The 19,610-nt window shown below is 36.6% G+C and overlaps 1 long non-coding RNA gene across 1 annotated transcript; it reads right to left on the bottom strand.

The window, feature by feature from the left end:
• Positions 1-1,772: 1,772 nt before the first annotated feature.
• On the bottom strand, positions 1,773-2,917 carry LOC125235187. Its single transcript, XR_007178055.1, has 2 exons — positions 2,480-2,917; positions 1,773-2,066 (listed from the first exon to the last, which is right to left on the bottom strand). It is a non-coding gene; the product is annotated as an uncharacterized LOC125235187 (long non-coding RNA).
• Between the last annotated feature and the right edge of the window lie 16,693 nt (positions 2,918-19,610).

The raw sequence follows: 19,610 nt of genomic DNA, 5'->3' as shown, positions 1-19,610 counted from the left end.
GACTTGTTCGGCGTTTTTAACCCCCGACGCAAAAATGACGGGGTGTTATAAGTTTGACGTGTCTGTCTGTCTGTCTGTCTGTCTGTCTGTCTGTAAGATAAGATAAGATAAGATAATATTTATTCCATAACAATTTTACAATTATGTCGGAAATGTAACATTATACTATTAATAAACTTTCTAATTACTAGAATATCTTACAACCTTATAATTAACATGCAATTTAACTATATTATACAGTATTAGGATATTAATTAATCTTATGTCAGTCAAATTTTGGTATACAGTAGGAACATTTAAAAAATACATTAAAAATTACAAATAAAATCATTGACGTCGTAATAGCATTTACTAATCAATAAATCCCTTAACCGGCATTTAAAATTGGTCACATCGTGTAATGACTTGAGCTCGGTCGGGAGGCAGTTGTATAGTTTTACTGCTTGATATAGTACGGAGTGGTGAACAACATTTAATTTTGGCGCTATCAAGTTATCCAAGTCCTTCCTACGTGTGTTCATTCTAGAGATTCTTTTTTCCTCTGTCTCGTATCTATTTAAGTGTTTTACGACACCAGTTAGTAACACTAGAATGTAAAGACAGGGTACTGTAAGAATTTTGAGACGGATGAAATGTTCTCTACATGACTGCCACCATGGGATGCGGACCATGATTCTAATGGCACGTTTTTGGGCTACAAACGCTTTATTTATATTATATTTGTAGTAAGTTCTTCTCTCCAGTTAAGATCCCTATCTAAATATATACCGAGGAATTTGACACTGTCTTCATCGGCCACAACAGAACCTTCTAGGTTGACATGCAGGGACTCGCTATTCCTAGACGTAGTTCTGAACATCATACATTTAGTCTTGTTCATATTCAAAATTAGGTTATTGCTATTAAACCACGCCTGAAACCTTCTCAGTAATGCATTGACTTTATTGCTCAGTTCTTCTGTGTTAGTTGAGGAAACTGTTGCGTTTGTGTCATCCGCAAAAACCACAACGCCAACATCGCCAAAACATTTATTAATGTAATGTTAGAGTAAAAACACCAGGTCACCACTATTAATTATACAGTTTATTAAACGGAATCTCAAAATACAAGTTCAATGACGAGCTATCTTCAAGTGACGCTCTGAGTCCGTCTGCCGCCATTTTTGACAGCGATGCCTAGGGATGGGGACCAGCGACTAGTGATGTCCTTACATTCGCCCATTCTGACCTTGACCTTTCGTCCCGAAGGTCTCTGCTATCCATGCTGCTACTGATGACTGCCGCAGTCAACGCAGCCGAAGCAGGCCGCGCCTCCAACTGGTGGCGGTAGACTTCATCTGTTCATTTGTTCTTTTCTTTTCTGCAAAGTGAACAAGAACTTTGTATACTCCAGCTATACACTCAGGCCCTGGTCCTTTGAAGTGATTAACTCGAGAACCGTTGGAAACGGCCGGTGTAGTTTAAGACTAACTTACACCAAGATATGTAATTGGCCTCATTTTATAGTCGAATCATAGTAATGGCATAACTAAACTCAAGATTGCATGACCAGACTAGCCTAGTACAAGTAAGTCAGGTCATTATTTAACAAATCCACAGCCAGTAAGGCTTTAAAACTATTAAGGTGCGATGGTACGAAAAGTACATGTTTTACCGCCATGATCGATACTATATATTAGTCAAATTAATTATGTAAAATAGATGACATCTAACGGCGGGCAGGTAATTACTGGTGTACAAAACACCATCTAATATTTGCTTGTAAATAACTTCACCCATCAATACATTTCATTTATTTTCAGGCAAGTATTATGCCATTTATGCCTTAAGTTAAGACTTACGTGAGCGGTGCATTCCAAACTAACCAACCGCTCAATATAATAATGATGATTGGCGTCGTTTAAATAGCAAATACATGGAACAAACTCACAGTTGGCTTCGTCACTGTAGGCTGTGAAGCTCCCCACATGCGCAAGAAGGCGTACAACTCGTGAGAGGTTAACATGACACACCCTATGCGTGATCATAGCCACCTTCCAACACAGCACAAGCTCTTGTTAAGAAGCTCTGTAACATACATGGGAAATACTAAGTTCCTTAATGTAACGAGAACGTGATAATTTTTCCTTGGAACTAAGCCAGTAGGTGATAGAATCAGTACAACACAACTGTCGTTCAAGTAACATGATAAGGTTACGAGAAATTAATTTACAATTGGCATAGTAGGTGCTCTCAATTACAGATCCGGCTTACATAGCCGTTAAATAATTTAGTAATAAACAATGACAATCAAGACATTACAAAATATTGTCATGTATTTTTTTTTTTTTGAATATATATTAAGCAGAATACATGGCTGTTCCTTGGCAGGACCTTTAACAACCGCTGATTATTTTTTTCTATCAACATGATAAAATTAATAAATGGTAATAAACAATGTGTACTAGCCACCAATTTTGCTATAAGACAACACACATTACCATATCAAATCTTCATACGAAAGCCACGGTGATACGGCTTCTTTCGTGGCTGTCAGCGCAACGACCGCAGAAGTTGGCCCTTCATGACAAGGTTGTCGCGCAGCCTGTAGCATGCATTCGTTCAGCTAGGCATTCCGAACAGTTGCTCTCTCCGCTCTATTGGAAACCGTAATTTCACCAGCGACCTCTGGAAAGTATGCATGTAAGTGACCCTTTCAAGGTAACCTTGAGATCATTACTCTTTAAGGTCATAAAACATGCTTTTGACAAACAAGGTCTCAAGCTAACCTCTTAAGGATATACCTCTTAAGGACTATATAACACATGATGGCATCTCTGAAGACCTTCATCACAAATAACAGAAGCAGAACAATCCTCTTAAGGATAGACTATATAGCACATGATGGCGTCTGTAAGACCTACATCACAAATAACAGAAGCAGAACAATCCTCTTAAGGATAGACTATATAGCACATGATGGCGTCTGTAAGACCTACATCACAAATAACAGAAGCAGACCAATCCTCTTAAGGATAGTCTATATAACACATGATGGCGTCTGTAAGACCTACATCACAGATAACAGAACAGAACTAGCCTCGTAAGGGTAGTCTATATAACATATGATGGCGTCTGTGAAGACCTACATCACAAATAACAAAAACAGAACAATCCTCTTAAGGAAAGTCTATGTAACACATGATGGCGTCTATGAAGACCTACATCACAAATAACAAAAACAGACCAATCCTCTTAAGGATAGTCTATATAACACATGATGGCGTCTCTAAAGACCTACACCACAAATAACAAAAACAGACCAATCCTCTTAAGGATAGTCTATATAACACATGATGGCGTCTGTAAAGACCTACATCACAAATAACAAAAACAGACCAATCCTCTTAAGGATAGTCTATATAACACATGATGGCGTCTGTAAAGACCTACACCACAAATAACAGAAAGAGACCAATCCTCTTAAGGATAGTCTATATAACACATGATGGCGTCTCTAAAGACCTACATCACAAATAACAGAAACAGACCAATCCTCTTAAGGATAGTCTATATAACACATGATGGCGGCTGTAAAGACCTACATCACAAATAACAGAAAGAGACCAATCAGATATACAGATATACAGATATACAGAATTTATTGGTAAATAAGTACATTTACAAGTCATAAATTTCATTAAAACAATAAAGATTATTATTAACAACAATATGTTAGGTATTAAGTTAGGATTATGGATCAATGATCATTTTTCATAGACAATATAAATTCGTCAATTGAATAAAAAGCCTTTTCGATAAGCAACGATTTAAGCTTTTTGTAAAAAATTGTGTCACTTTTTGATTCCTTTATGTTAGTCGGTATTAAGTTATAAAGTGTTGGTCCCATGACTTTGAGTGACTTTCGTGACTTAGCAAGCCGGCACTTTGGAGCGAACAATATAGGCGACCTGCGGGCTGGCCGACTGCGGTTACATGCACTGGATTTGTACAAATGTATATTTGTTCTGCAATACATACACGCGGTTAGTATATACATACATGGCAGAGTTAATATTTTGTGCTTTTTAAATAAACCTTGTGCAGGATAGTCAGCGGGTTTGCCGTCAATTATGCGAAGGGCGCGTTTTTGCATTTTGAGCAGTCTATCGCGGTCAGCAGCAGTAGCCCAAAGGTCAACACCTGGAGAAAGTATGGCGTGAAAATATCCGTAATATGCAATTTTCAAGTTCTCAATGGATAAACTGGGTGCTATTCGAGATAACGCAAAACAGGCTGATGCCAGTCTGTCGCAGGTGGACTGTATGTGTGGGGCCCACGTTAGTCCTGAGTCGATTTGGTATCCTAGGTATTTTACGGTGTCAACCTGTGGGATTTGGGTGTCGTTTACTATAATGTCGAGATTATTCGTATTAGTATGTTTCAGTTGAAAATGGATAATATTTGTTTTATCGAGATTAATTAACATACCATTAGCAGTGAACCACTTTTCCACCAAACTTGCCGCGTGGCAGAGTTTGGATTGTAAATTGTTGAAAGTATCCGCCTGCACAATAATACAGGTGTCATCTGCGAATATAATGTATTCCAAGTCAGGGCATGCCGCAGTGATGTCATTTATGAGGATCAAAAACAAGTTATTACCAGCTATTGAGCCCTGGGGTACTGCGCAGTTCCCTGTGGATTCCAAATCAGACTTAGAGTTTAAAACGTAAGTGCTCTGTTTCCGGTTTTTTAGGAAAGATGAAACAGTGTCGTGAAATGTACCCGCTATTCCATACTGTGACAGTTTTGTTAGAAGGAGCGAGTGGTCAATCATCTCGAAGGCGCGGGACAGGTCACAGAATATGGCTGCGACCTGCCGCGCGTCCTCGAGATGACCGAGCACCCGCGTCACTACGTCACGAGCCGCGTCCGTGGTCGACCGACCTGGCCGGTAGGCATATTGTTGGTTATTCAAAAGCCTGTTGGAGGTAAAATGCTGCATCAGTCTGTTACTTAATAGTCTCTCGAACACTTTTGAAATAACGGGTACCAGCGATATCGGTCGATAAGACTTTAGCGAGTTCAAATCACCCTTACCCTTGTAGACTGGTTGCACTTTTATTAATTTTAAAATGTTAGGATAAACACCCGCACTGACGCATTCGTTAAATAAGAAAAGTAACAAAGATACAACCACCGGTGGTAAACAATCAAGAATATACGTCGACATATCGTTTATATCCTTTGAGGTTTTACGTTTGATTTTTTTAAAAGTGTCAATCATTTCACTTATTGTGAACGGGTTATTCACAAAGGCTGGGGCTGGTTTACCTAAATAAGTGTTTAAGAACTCTAAAGCAGTATGAGTGCACGGTTGAACATTACTTACGTTAGGGTGGGCATAGTAGGTATTGAGGCGCGCGGCGGCCGAGGCCGCCCGTGCGCTTGCGCAGTCACCCTCCGACCCGCTCACGAGTATGTCGATTGCGCGATTGCCTTTGTTATTGTTATTGCATGTTTCATCGGATATTATTCGCCAGATGCTTCTACTCATATTTTCGCCGCTTTTCGATATCTTTCTATTTATGTAGTCACTACGTACGCTTTTTAAAAGGGCCCAATACTGTAGTTCTAATCTATGAAGGTGGGAAAGTGACTCAACATCATAAGGCTTGTGAGAAAGTTTAATCTTAAGTTTACGTATATTATTACGTTTAAGTTTTACTAGATCATTGATCCAAACATCATTAGACATTCTTGCAGGGTGGTACTTAACAGGAAAGTTTAATTCAAAATAGTGCTTTAAAACATTCAACAACAATTCCATTCTTCCACTAGGGCAGTTACTTTTCGAGAAAATAGAATCCCAATCATATAAATCAAGACAACGAGTGAAATTACGTTTGTTACAGTCAGAAAACTTTCTTTTTAAGACATGACATTTTGGTGGGACCTTTTTATTAATATTTATAGCTACTTTTATAGATAAGTGATCGGATAAGTGAATGTCATTACAATGTACCTCCGCTATATCACGTTTAGGTATGTTAGAGTATGCGTGATCAATGCAAGTTTTAGACGAGTTTGTTATCCTTGTCGGTACGCTAACTAGGCTTTTAAAACCGTTTGCCTTTATTGTGTCAATTAGATTTTTACTATTGTTACAATTTATCAATAAATCAATGTTTATGTCACCAAGTATTATAACATTATTATTCTTAATTAAATTTAAATTCAAAATTTCGTTCAATTTAGACAAATACAACATTATATCACCGCTCGGTGGTCTATATATACATATTATAATGAGGTCAAGGTCGATGCACTCAATTCCGCACGCTTCGAATTGCATTTCAACTGACAAGTCTGCTACTTCCTTGCGCTCCATTGTGAGGATCTCCGGTCTTGTATATATACAAACTCCTCCTCCTATTCGTGAGGGTCGGCAGTAGTGGGTTTGCAGCTGGTAGTTGAGTATGTTTACTGATGTAATTTGATTTGATTCGAGCCAGTGTTCAGATAAGCACAATATATCTATATTTTTAAGTAACTGTAGCTCACTTTCCAGTTTATAGGTTTTATTTGCAAGGCGATTAATGTTCAAATGTAGTAAGTTAACCTGTTTTTTGCTAGGGTTGGTTTTGGCTGGACGTGTAGTTGTTTGAGGGAGACCGGGTCTCCCGGGGGCGGAGAAACGGCTGCCATTCCGAGATGCTGGTGTTTATCGGCCAAACCGATGTCACAAGAAATTTATCAAAAACAGCTGATGGGATACCGATTTTAAAAGAATTGTAACTGTCACGTTTGGACTGTATTTGCTCCACGGTATATTCTGCTTCATTATGGATAGTTTTTAAATGATTAATAACACTATCAGGTGTTGAGTTCTTATTAAAATAACATCCGTGTAGGTACCTATAGACAATTACTCCTTCCAAGGACGTATCCGTTGCGGTTCCTTTTATCAACAAAGTAGATTTGCGGTTTTTTCGGCGATTTTTACGGGTAGTAGCGGTCTCCCAGTCATTATCAATCGTTTCAATCGATTCAGGCGATAATGATGATTTCGTATCAGTTGCTACAATGGTAGTTGGCATAGTAGGTTCTAATGATTTTAAGTTATTTTTGCAGTCAATTACACTCGTAATTTTATTCGTATCATTATCCATAGATGCGGTGGGTACTGTTCGCAGCGGGTCGTGTTTCGCTGGCAGGCTGGTTATCTTCGCCCGTGTCGTTGGTTTAGACAGAGAAGCTATTTTCTCTTTTGTTCGCACGGCAGTCGCCCGCTTCGCGCGGGTTGGTGCGTGCGAGGAAGCAGGACGGCTGGTCGGTGTTGACGCGTCGGAATCCGAAGCAATCGACGGTGTCGGCGGCGCAGGCACAGTTTTTGGTTGACCTTTGTTTACCGGTTTAGATGGGCCATCTTGGTTTTTCGTTGAGATATCGGATTTTAATTCACATAAATCACTGTTTAACTTGTCAAGTTTTATAAACATTTCATTTAATTTTAGCTCTATTGGTTTAAGTACACTCGCGAGTATTGTTTTTAGTTGTTCACTGTTGTTAGGGGACATTTTGTAATATTAATTCGAGGACGACAATAGCGCGTTATGTTGGTCTAACCGCCCGCAGACCGCGACGACTGAATCCTCTTAAGGATAGTCTATATAACACATGATGGCGTCTCTAAAGACCTACATCACAAATAACAGAAACAGACCAATCCTCTTAAGGATAGTCTATATAACACATGATGGCGTCTGTAAAGACCTACATCACAAATAACAAAAACAGACCAATCCTCTGAAGGATAGTCTATATAACACATGATGGCGTCTGTAAAGACCTACATCACAAATAACAGAAACAGACCAATCCTCTTAAGGATAGTCTATATAACACATGATGGCGTCTGTAAAGACCTACACCACAAATAACAGAAACAGACCAATCCTCTTAAGGATAGTCTATATAACACATGATGGCGTCTCTAAAGACCTACACCACAAATAACAAAAACAGACCAATCCTCTTAAGGATAGTCTATATAACACATGATGGCGTCTGTAAAGACCTACATCACAAATAACAAAAACAGACCAATCCTCTTAAGGATAGTCTATATAACACATGATGGCGTCTGTAAAGACCTACACCACAAATAACAAAAACAGACCAATCCTCTTAAGGATAGTCTATATAACACATGATGGCGTCTGTAAAGACCTACATCACAAATAACAAAAACAGACCAATCCTCTTAAGGATAGTCTATATAACACATGATGGCGTCTGTAAAGACCTACACCACAATAATAGGTCTTATGCACATGGTCCGCCTCCTTAGGCCTGCATTGCATAAACAGAACTACTTAAGAAACAATAATCAAAGTGCTAAATGTATAGCAGACATTAAAGTAATCATTATAATTATGACTCACACTTTAAGTGACGGAAATCACTTCATTTGTGGATATCACATTAATTACACTACCATGGATACCACAAGATTCAGGTACAATGTGCTTATCAGGAAACCCTGTGAACAGAATATATTATTAACATCATGTAAAGGCAACACAACTCGGTTCTTAATCCGGCGTGTATATATGCAATGGAAACTCAGTTCTTAATCTGAAAGTAATAAGACAAGCACAACTCGGTTCTTAATCTGAGACTAATAAGACAAAACACAACTCGGTTCTTAATCCGGCGTGCATATATGTAATGACAACTCAGTTCTTAATCTGAGACTAATAAGACAAAACACAACTCGGTTCTCAATCCGGCGTGCATATATGTAATGACAACTCAGTTCTTAATCTGAGACTAATAAGACAAAACACAACTCGGTTCTCAATCCGGTGTGCATATATGTAATGACAACTCAGTTCTTAATCTGAGACCAATAAGACAAAACACAACTCGGTTCTCAATCCGGCGTGCATATATGTAATGACAACTCAGTTCTTAATCTGAGACTAATAAGACAAAACACAACTCGGTTCTCAATCCGGTGTGCATATATGTAATGACAACTCAGTTCTTAATCTGAGACCAATAAGACAAAACACAACTCGGTTCTCAATCCGGCGTGCATATATGTAATGACAACTCAGTTCTTAATCTGAGACCAATAAGACAAAACACAACTCGGTTCTTAATCCGGCGTGCATATATGTAATGACAACTCAGTTCTTAATCTGAGACTAATAAGACAAAACACAACTCGGTTCTCAATCCGGTGTGCATATATGTAATGACAACTCAGTTCTTAATCTGAGACCAATAAGACAAAACACAACTCGGTTCTCAATCCGGCGTGCATATATGTAATGACAAGTCGTCTGGCAACCCCAGAAACGATAGTAATCTTACACGGACTCTATAATTCGAATAATTAATAATAAGTGTATTTTCGACATAATGTGAATATATTGTGACACTACAAGTGACAAATGCACGCGATAAGTGTTATCTTCTAAAAATAACCATCATAACAGTGTGAATACAGTTACAACAAAATAGACCTCTTGTCATGTCTGTAAGAATAACATTCAAAAAACAATAAGTGAAGTGTTTAGTGTACGCATCAGCGCTATGATCACGGATACGCAAATGCAGAATTGAGCGTATTTTGATCAACTAATACGTAAAATTAGAAATTATAACCACCGTTAAATATACAAACTCAGATTAACGAAGCTCATTGGTTCCAGGAAAAAGGTAAACAAAGATCAGCTGACCAATCCGATCAATACGTGTCACTTTGACACATAAGACTGGGTTACCATAATAAATATATCATCAACGTCTCAAATACGGTGATTACAGTGCCATCTATACTCAACCAGCTGAACTAGTGCTCAGCGCCATCTACCGAAAAATCTACACACTAAATAGAAAGTCGATACAAAGAAACGATGTCACTAAAACTCAACCAGAGAGCCACAGGAAGTGGCCGCAAGATGGCTGCACAAGTAAGCTGCTACAAATGCAAGTCTATAGTTGATATTAAAAAAACCTTAGAATGTACTAAATGTAACAACAGATATGAATTTGATTGTGCGGGATACTCCGAAAAATTATATAATTTGTCAAAGGAGGCAACAAAAAAGGAATGGAAGTGCAAAAATTGTTTAGCAAAAAAAAACGAAAAGGGGCGAGGCGCCCGGTCAAACATCACACTTAGAAAAACCAACAGAGGAATATCTAAGACAAATACCCCATGTGAAATCACATCGTCGCCACTGCCAATTTCAACAAGCGGCACATCGTTTGAAGACTCAATACAACCTCTAAAAGACACCAAACCTGAGGCATCGTTGTCTACGCCACTGACTTCACCTATCCGACTACCGTTAGACCAAAATCCGTCCCTTGATATCGAAGGTAAACACAGCCCCACTGCATCACCATCGCAGCTAGAACATAGTTCAGACGGAATAAACGACAGCAACGAATTAGACGCGTCGCTACATAGCGTATCCTCCAATTCTCAGAATTTAGACTCCGACGAGAGTATTCTAACTGAAAGAAACTCGTCTGATTCATTATCGAATACCAGTAGAATATTATCAAAAAGCATGGACGGCTCGCTCCGAGGGTCCAATATACACCTACCAGTAAACGAACTGCATGACAAAATAACGGAACTGGAGCTGACATTAGCTAGTACGCAAAACGAGCTGGAAAATAAAATAATTGAAAATATGGAGCTGCAAAAAAAATACAGCAAGTTAGTTATGGAGACAGAGGTACTTCAGTCATTGTGTTTCGTTCCCTCATTCGAATCAAAAAACAGTGGAAGCGCGAGAAAGAAGCATCGGCATTCCTTACGACCTACGCCACCAGCGACGCCAGCCAGATCTTCACCAGGCACTCTACTAAATACTAAAAATGTTAATATGAACTTGATTAACATGCAAATAAAAATTGTAGAATTGGAAAAACTCATTAAAAATGTCGATAAAGAAATTTCAGGGTTTGCAAATCAACTGGAGAGACTAACCAATAAATTTCAAACAACAAATACAGGGACGATGTCACCATCTACTCTGTCGCCGCTGAAGAAAAATGCAGCTCCGGCAAGCGGTGAATCAACATTTGGATCATCAATAAAGTGTGAACAACATAGCTCTGGTCCTAACATAGTAATATACGGTACCCAGCAATGTGTGGGTCTGGCTTCAGCCCTGACCCGCTCACGGGAGTCAAATAATTATGTCAAGTATCACGTTACGGCCATCACAAAACCGTATTGTTTGAGCGCAGAAATAGCGAAGAACTGCCTAACTACAGTACTTAATCCTAATGATAAAATGGTCATATGCCTTGGCGAAAACGATCTTAATGTCCATTACACACTATCACAGATGCGGTCGATACTTAAGAAAATTACTAATATTCCGGTGCTGATATTAAGTGTCCAAAATAATACACAATATGTAAATACTAATAAGCTAAATTGTGCAATTAACGAATTATGTAATGAATTTAAAAATTCACATTTCATCGATTGTTCTCGCAAGAAATCTCTTAATTTGTGTAGAATAATAAACTATAACATAGACTGTCTTGACTATAATAACAAATATTTAAATGTAAATGAAATAAAGAAATTGATGAAGAGTAAAGAAAATGGTCACATCATATCTGCACAAAAGCCAAACATCCAAAAAAAAGGTACTATCCCTTATTATTTCTCACGGGCAAACATTAAGAATGCAATTTTTGAAAATGTAGAGACGTTTACCGTTCAAAGTTATACGGAAATAAATAAGCCAAAGAAAGGGACGATAGGCTATTATTTCCCAGTAGTAAAAAAGAAAGCGTTTTTTCGTGAATAAACCTCCAGAAAATGGCAGTTTTTCTATTCTACATCAGAATATAGCTAGCGTTTTGGCCAAGCAGGATGTTTTAGAACTAACGCTACAAGAATTGAAAGATAATAATTTTGTCCCGAGTATCCTTTGTCTAACGGAGACCTTTTTGAGAGCAGGATGCGAAAACTATGTTCAACTCTATGATTACAACTTTGTGGCGGGCTTCAGTAGGGAGCAAAATAGAGGTGGATCATGCATCTTAGCTAAAAAAGATCAAACGTGCAAGGAGCTTTCATTCATTAAAGAATTAGCCACAGAAAAAATATTTGAAGTCTGCGGCATAGAATTACCTATTCACAAGCTTGTGATTATCTGTATTTATAGAACTCCTTCGTCTAACCCTAGAGTTTTTTTAAATAAATTAGATCTGCTACTTTACGAATTAGAGCGAAGATATAACTCAAAAGTACGGATAGTAATAGCTGGTGACTTTAATATTAACACTCTGAATAAAAACTCTATAGTAACTGAACTGGAAGATCTCTCCAATAATTATAATTTAAAGATACATATTAAGGTACCAACTCGAAAGTCATCTTGCATCGACCACTTACTTAGTAATATACCTAACGCTAAAGCAACCGTGTTGCCACTTCATCTCTCAGACCATGACACGGCACAATTACTAAGTTTTCCGAATAGTACGACAGCCTCTAAGCCTATTAACTATTTTACCTATAAGAGAGACTACAGCACGGATAATCTAAATAAATTCAGAAATTGCTTACAAAGTCTTTCTTGGTCGGATATCTACGACGAGACAGATCTTAACAAAGCATTTAATAATTTTCATGAATTATATTGCCTTTTTTATAAACTTTGCTTCCCTCATATACGTGTGAAGGTAAACAATACCAACAACAACACACAAAAGTGGATAACTAAAGGTTTAAAGGTTAGTTGTAAAATTAAACGCCAGATCAGATTTAAGTATTATAAAGACAAAAACGAAAATGATAGGACTTTGTATACTAAGTACTCTAAGTTATTAAAACGTTGTATAACCAAATCTAAGAAAATTGCAAATATTAATTTTATAAATAAAAGCTCCAATAAATGTAGAGCATCGTGGTCGGTAATAAAAAATCAAATATCTAGCACAAAACCACCAGAACCATTAGAATCTATAATACATAAAAACAAGGTCATAACCGATCCAGTAGATATCGCCACTGCCTTCAACGACCATTATGTAGACTCTATACACAGATTACCAAATTCCCAATCCAACATAAAAACGAACAAAATGAACTCTATTTCAAACTCTATTTTCTTATTGCCAATGTCGGTTAATGAAGTCAAAAATGAAGTCTTATCATTGAACAACACAAAATCGGAAGGTTACGATGGAATCAATACAAACGTAATAAAAAATTGCTTAAACGAAACCGTATCCATTATAACACACCTAGTAAATCTTTCTTTTTCTTGTGGAACTTTCCCGGAAACTCTTAAAATATCTGTGGTAAAGCCTTTATTTAAAAAAGGGGACAAACATGACATGAATAATTACCGCCCGATAACACTAATACCCATCCTCTCTAAGATCTTCGAAAAATGTATGTATAAGAGATTAATTGATTTCTGTGAAAAATACAGTATCATTAAAAAAGAGCAATTCGGCTTTCAAAAAAATAAGTCGACCTCTCTAGCCATATTTTCGTTGCTAAAAGAAATTCTGCCAAGTCTTAGCAGTAACTACTTGACTACGGGATTGTTTTTCGATATGTCTAAAGCCTTCGATTTTGTTTCCCACGACTTGTTACTATCGAAAATAGAGACACTCGGAATCCGGGGCCTGCTCTACAGTGGATCTCATCATACTTAGAAAACAGACAACAATGCGTTAAAATTAGTAAAATAAATGACAATAACGAAATGACTAGCTTTTCATCTAGATTCAGGCACAATAAATTTGGAGTTCCACAGGGCAGCGTTCTAGGCCCCATTTTGTTTTTACTCTACATCAATGACATTACTGATATAACCAACCAAAGATGTATATTGTTCGCCGACGACATTTCAATCATTATATCATCTAATAGGAACATTTATACTGTTACAGATCATGAGCAAGTTATAAATAATACGATTAATACAGTACAAAACTGGCTCCATGCTAATAATTTAATAATCAACCTAGATAAATCCAAATATATCCAATTTAATAAATCAGTAAACCCTAATTTGAACATTAATCTGAATATCCCAAGTATACAACGAGTCACGCAAACCAAATTCCTGGGTATACTGATGGATGAGAATCTTGACTGGAAACCACAATTAGATAATGTCACAAAGCGGATTAATAAATATGTATATGCTCTGAAAGAACTCCGTAAAGTCGCTGATATAAAAACTGCCATTTCCTGCTATCATGCGTATGTGGAATCAGTACTACGCTACGGTTTAATAATATGGGGTAATAGTACTGACCGAAATAGAGCATTTATTGCACAAAAAAAGTGCATTCGAGCTATGCACGGAATGCGGTCGGATGAAACTTGCGAACCTCTATTTAAAAAGCTGGGCTTATTACCTCTTCCCTGTTTATATATTTATGAGGTGTGTATGTTTGTTCACAAACATAAGTCTATGTTTAAGAAAGCCTGTGACAGACATGAACGCGCTTGCCGAAACCCAGATAGATTGCTACCGGATGCACATCCAAGACTGGCAAAGCATAAAAAAAGCTGCTTGATTATGACCATAGACATTTACAATAAATTACCTGCTGACATGAAAAATATGAATATTCAAATGTTTAAAGTGAAATTGCATCAATGGCTTAACAGTAAAAATTTTTATAGCATAAACGAATACCTTGACTTGAAATATGTGTAAGAAGTCACTTAATTATAAATAATAATAGTCAATTACCTGTAATTTACTGACACATAGTTTACTTTTAATTATAGCTTTAAGTTTATGTGTATATTTGCATACCAGCAATTGGTTAAACATGGAAACCTACCGTTTTTTGTTTTTCTAACACCTATGTAATAATGCATGCATGTTATATAATCATGGTAATGTTTAAAGCAAATAAAAATATTCTTATTCTTAAAAATATTCTTATTCTCAGTTCTTAATCTGAGACCAATAAGACAAAACACAACTCGGTTCTTAATCCGGCGTGCATATATGTAATGACAACTCAGTTCTTAATCTGAGACTAATAAGACAAAACACAACTCGGTTCTCAATCCGGCGTGCAACTTGTCTTATTTTTCCCGTGCCCCTAAGGTAACACGCTTACTATATATACCATTATTGAAACACATTCCAGTCAAGCAAGAATAATCATATGGCACTTGGCTTGACTTATCGAGGTTTCACTACATTCAAATAATGTAATATTTTATCTATCATTGTTCACTTACCAAATGGTTCTTGACAAAGGTATTTATATATCATCATCAGGCATGGTGCATAAGCTTAATAATTAAACCATCAAGCTTGCCAGACACACTAGAGAGGTGCTCCAGCTGTAGGTATATGTGCAATTTAAAGCACAACATTATCCATATAGCTGCCACCTGCACAACTACATAATTTTGTTAGTTGTGTTAATACTATGCATATGCAAGAATACTTAGTACAGGTGATTGAGTTTTTATAACAAAATATCATTATTTTTGATTCTTGCAAAAGTCACAAAACATGTAAAATATATATATTCTTGTGAAATCAAGAAGCAATAGAAGTGTACAGTTATTTTTTTTTATATTTCAAGGAACAGAACATATTAAAAGTAGACAATACTTGTCAACTTCAAACGTTACCTGTTTGTCATGCTTCAGTTCAGAAACATTCCTTCACAGTGAAGGGTTAAATTTATTAGAAGCTCCAATTAAGTTATTTACCTCAGATTATTGCACATCTGTTAAAAACTTAACTGATTGGCATGTTTCAAGCCCAATTCCAAATCAAACTGATTTGTTGTAACAGACAAGTATAGCATGTAGACCGTTAAAGTCCATCAGGTCTATAAATATCAAAATCTCTTACCATTAGCTATGACAAATTTTACCAGTGTCATAAATAGTTCAATAGATATCCAGTTTGGTGTTTCCAGCTTTTAGCAAGATTTAACCTCAGGAACTTCTGGAATCATGCCTTACCAATGCAAGTATTTTCAACTTATGGTCAATATTCACCAGGTTACCGGCAGGCAACTACTGTAATCAATAAATTAATCTGGAAAGGAATGTAATTAAGGAACAAATTATATCACTGATAATGCATTAAATGGACACTGGACTATGTCATGATAATAAATGTTCCAAATGTCTGTCTAGGTAATATATTTGTCTTTGGTTCAATTTAGAACATGATTACATTGATTACATTTCTTGTCAAAAATGTTTGCAATGCTAAACCAGCATTATTATAAACAAAACAGCATCAACAATACACTATACTTCAGTGCTATGCCCTTAATTTTAACACACATTATGGTTTTAACAAGATGCATAATTAACCTCATCAAAATATTATTATTATTTTATCAACATTTTTGATGAATTTGTGCCATGTAATATAGCAACATGTTTCCTCATTTAGAAAAATGCATGATCATACAGAGTTTATATGCATAAGAATGTCACTAAGACAGATTTCAAAATACAGTCCCCGGAGAAGTGTTAGTGAACTTATAACAAAACACAAACAAGACAAGACAGTTGTCAAAGTTTTCTTATGCTTATTTACTCATCCCTTTATACCAACCTGTAGTGAATTTAAAATGTATTTACTGTCAGTATACTTACATAAGCCAGATGCAATGGTACAATATTATTGAGTAGGATAAATACCTTATTCCATGTCATTCCGGACAAACTTATATTTAATATGACAAATAGGGCAAGATAATGATCATCTCTCTTTGTAGATCATTAAACCCATAAAGTCACCTGTTATAAGGAATCATTTAGGTGTAATTTAGATCTAAGTACTTGTATCTTATACTCTGTTTCACTGTGACACTGTGACAATTGTCAATATATCACAAGTAGGTTCAATATGTATTATGTATTCTGAAACATATCTGGAAGCACAAAAACACAACACACAAGTGAGCTAATGATTATTCATTACTGCAGCCCCTCTATATATACTGGTAATACTCTTTGCCCGGAGCATTATGTGAATGACAACTTGGATGTGGTTAGCATCTCACCGTCCATGACTTACTGTGGTACTTATTGTGATACATTTTGTGAGTATATAAAAGTATTAGTATCTTCAACATGTACATAACTAAGTTGATCTGAAAGAAAGAAACACAACACAGGCTACTATAGTGGATGTTGATAATTTCAGCCCCAGAGCACTGTGTTTGGATCACTTTTACTTCCGATTTCACACTCATTATGATAAATTATTACTCCAAAGTGTGAATATCTCGTAAACTGCAATGAATCTGAAAGACAACACAAGACACGCCAGCACACTAGGCATGTTCTATCTCTTTGTTGGCACAATTACGGACAACTATTTGATCACGTACTTTGCCTCTTACACTTTTAACTGTATTATATGGTGCTAGTGTCTTTACTCGTTGAATCAGATCGACTGGTGTTAATTAAATACTGTTGGACGACAATAAATGGTTATGAGCGCGGCGCGAGAATGATATTGTCAATTTCGGACAAATTTCATAGTACGGGCGTATATGGGTAACTTAATATCTCGCTTCTGAAACTGTTAGAGTAAAAACACCAGGTCACCACTATTAATTATACAGTTTATTAAACGGAATCTCAAAATACAAGTTCAATGACGAGCTATCTTCAAGTGACGCTCTGAGTCCGTCTGCCGCCATTTTTGACAGCGATGCCTAGGGATGGGGACCAGCGACTAGTGATGTCCTTACAGTAATCAATTAAATCATTGACAAATATTACAAAAAGAACAGGGCCAAGAATAGAGCCCTGCGGCACCCCTTTATTAATGTCAACTATTTGGGAATGATACACCCGTTGAGTACTTTCTTCTATCGATTTCATCTCTACTAGCATTTTCCTATTTGATAAGTACGACGAGAAAAGTTTTAGTATATTCCCCCGTACGCCACAGTGTTCCAGCTTGTATAAGAGTATATCATGATCAACAGTGTCAAATGCAGACGTCAGATCAAGAAATATACCAGCAACCCTGAATTTCTCATTTAAATTAATAACTATATCATTAATAAGCCTCTCAATAGCATCACTGGTTCCTACATCATTTTGGTAGCCGTATTGACGTTCATTAATGATTTTATTGCACTTTAAATGCTTAACAAGCCTAACTTTAATTAATTTCTCAAAAATTTTCGACAGGACTGGCAAGAGCGAAATTGGTCTGTAGTTTTTGGGATCACTCTGCAAACCTTTTTTATAAACCGGCACCACTGAAAGCTGAGTTAGTCGGGAGTGTAATGTTCTTAGCCATGTTTCATGAAAATCGGTTTACAATGTCGCGGACGGGGGTTTTTTGTAGTTAGGTTATTATAATATTTATTTGCCTTGAGATTGTTTCTCTTGAGGTTTTACTGCAGATTTCGGCTGTCCAAAATCAAAGCCTAGCAAGTGCATTTACCGAAATTTTACAGGAGAGGCAAACAAAGATTTTGTTAAAAAAAATTAGTACCAAAGACCTTTTTCTCACAAGACTTGGTTTTATATAAAGAAGTATAACTTGCTTTACAAGACAAACTGTTGAAACTAAATGTATGTGTCTATTTAGAACTTTTATGTGCCTTACTAACAATTAATTACAAAAAAATAATAGATTGTTTCGTCAATTACAAAACAAAAAGCTAGCAAGTGGTCTTACTAAGTATTTTAAATGGTTAATTTTCGCATTATCCCGGCATTTGCCACGGCATTTGCCACGGCTCATAAGAGCCTGAGGTCCACTTTGACAACTAATCGCAAGATTTGGCGTAGGAACTAGTTTTTACAAATGCGGCTGCCATCTTACCTTCCAACCCGAAGGGTAAGTAGGCCTTATTGGACTTAGTCCGGTTTCCTCACGTTTTTTCTTTCACCGAAAAGGGACTAGCAAATATCAAAATGTCGTTTCGTGTCTGATCACATTATAATATTTGTTTGATGGGATCATAATAACAAAAGGCAACATTATTAGACAATTAATTAAATTTTATGGATAAAACAAAAATCAGTCATCGGGTAAACAATAGGCTACTTGACCCTTTTTATAGTTTGTCTTATAGCATTACTTACTATCCAATTAACGGAAAAAAAATATCACTATATTTTATTATGGCTTATAAACCGCAAAAATATATTTTTAAGAATACGTTTACGTAATATTTCAGGCAAAAACAACATCAGCCATGTCATCTATAAATTTTCTGTGAATGAAGTAATTCAGTGCGAAAACAACACTTTCTGACAATTTAAGTACGAGGCATAAAGGTATTATGTAATGTCAGCGATTGATTTGACATGAATTCTATGAGGTCACTACACGGCCGACAGAGTTTTCGGTGGCCAAAAAAAATTTATTCACATTTTTGAATTAAAAATACGTAAACATCGTACACATTTAATAGGTACCCAAAATATTACAGAAGACAATTATTTATTGCGCCAAATTAGATATGAATCTAGTAGCCTATTCGCCTCCAGTTTAAAGATCATCCGAAAGGTCATTAATTGGCAATCGACTCCAAAAATCACGCCTTGTTTCTGGCATTAAAGGCACTAATTTTGCAACTAGAGTGTCC

This window comes from Leguminivora glycinivorella, chromosome 17 (genome assembly GCF_023078275.1).
Source record: "Leguminivora glycinivorella isolate SPB_JAAS2020 chromosome 17, LegGlyc_1.1, whole genome shotgun sequence".
Taxonomy (NCBI): domain Eukaryota; kingdom Metazoa; phylum Arthropoda; class Insecta; order Lepidoptera; family Tortricidae; genus Leguminivora; species Leguminivora glycinivorella.
This window is presented reverse-complemented; position numbering and strand designations above follow the sequence as displayed.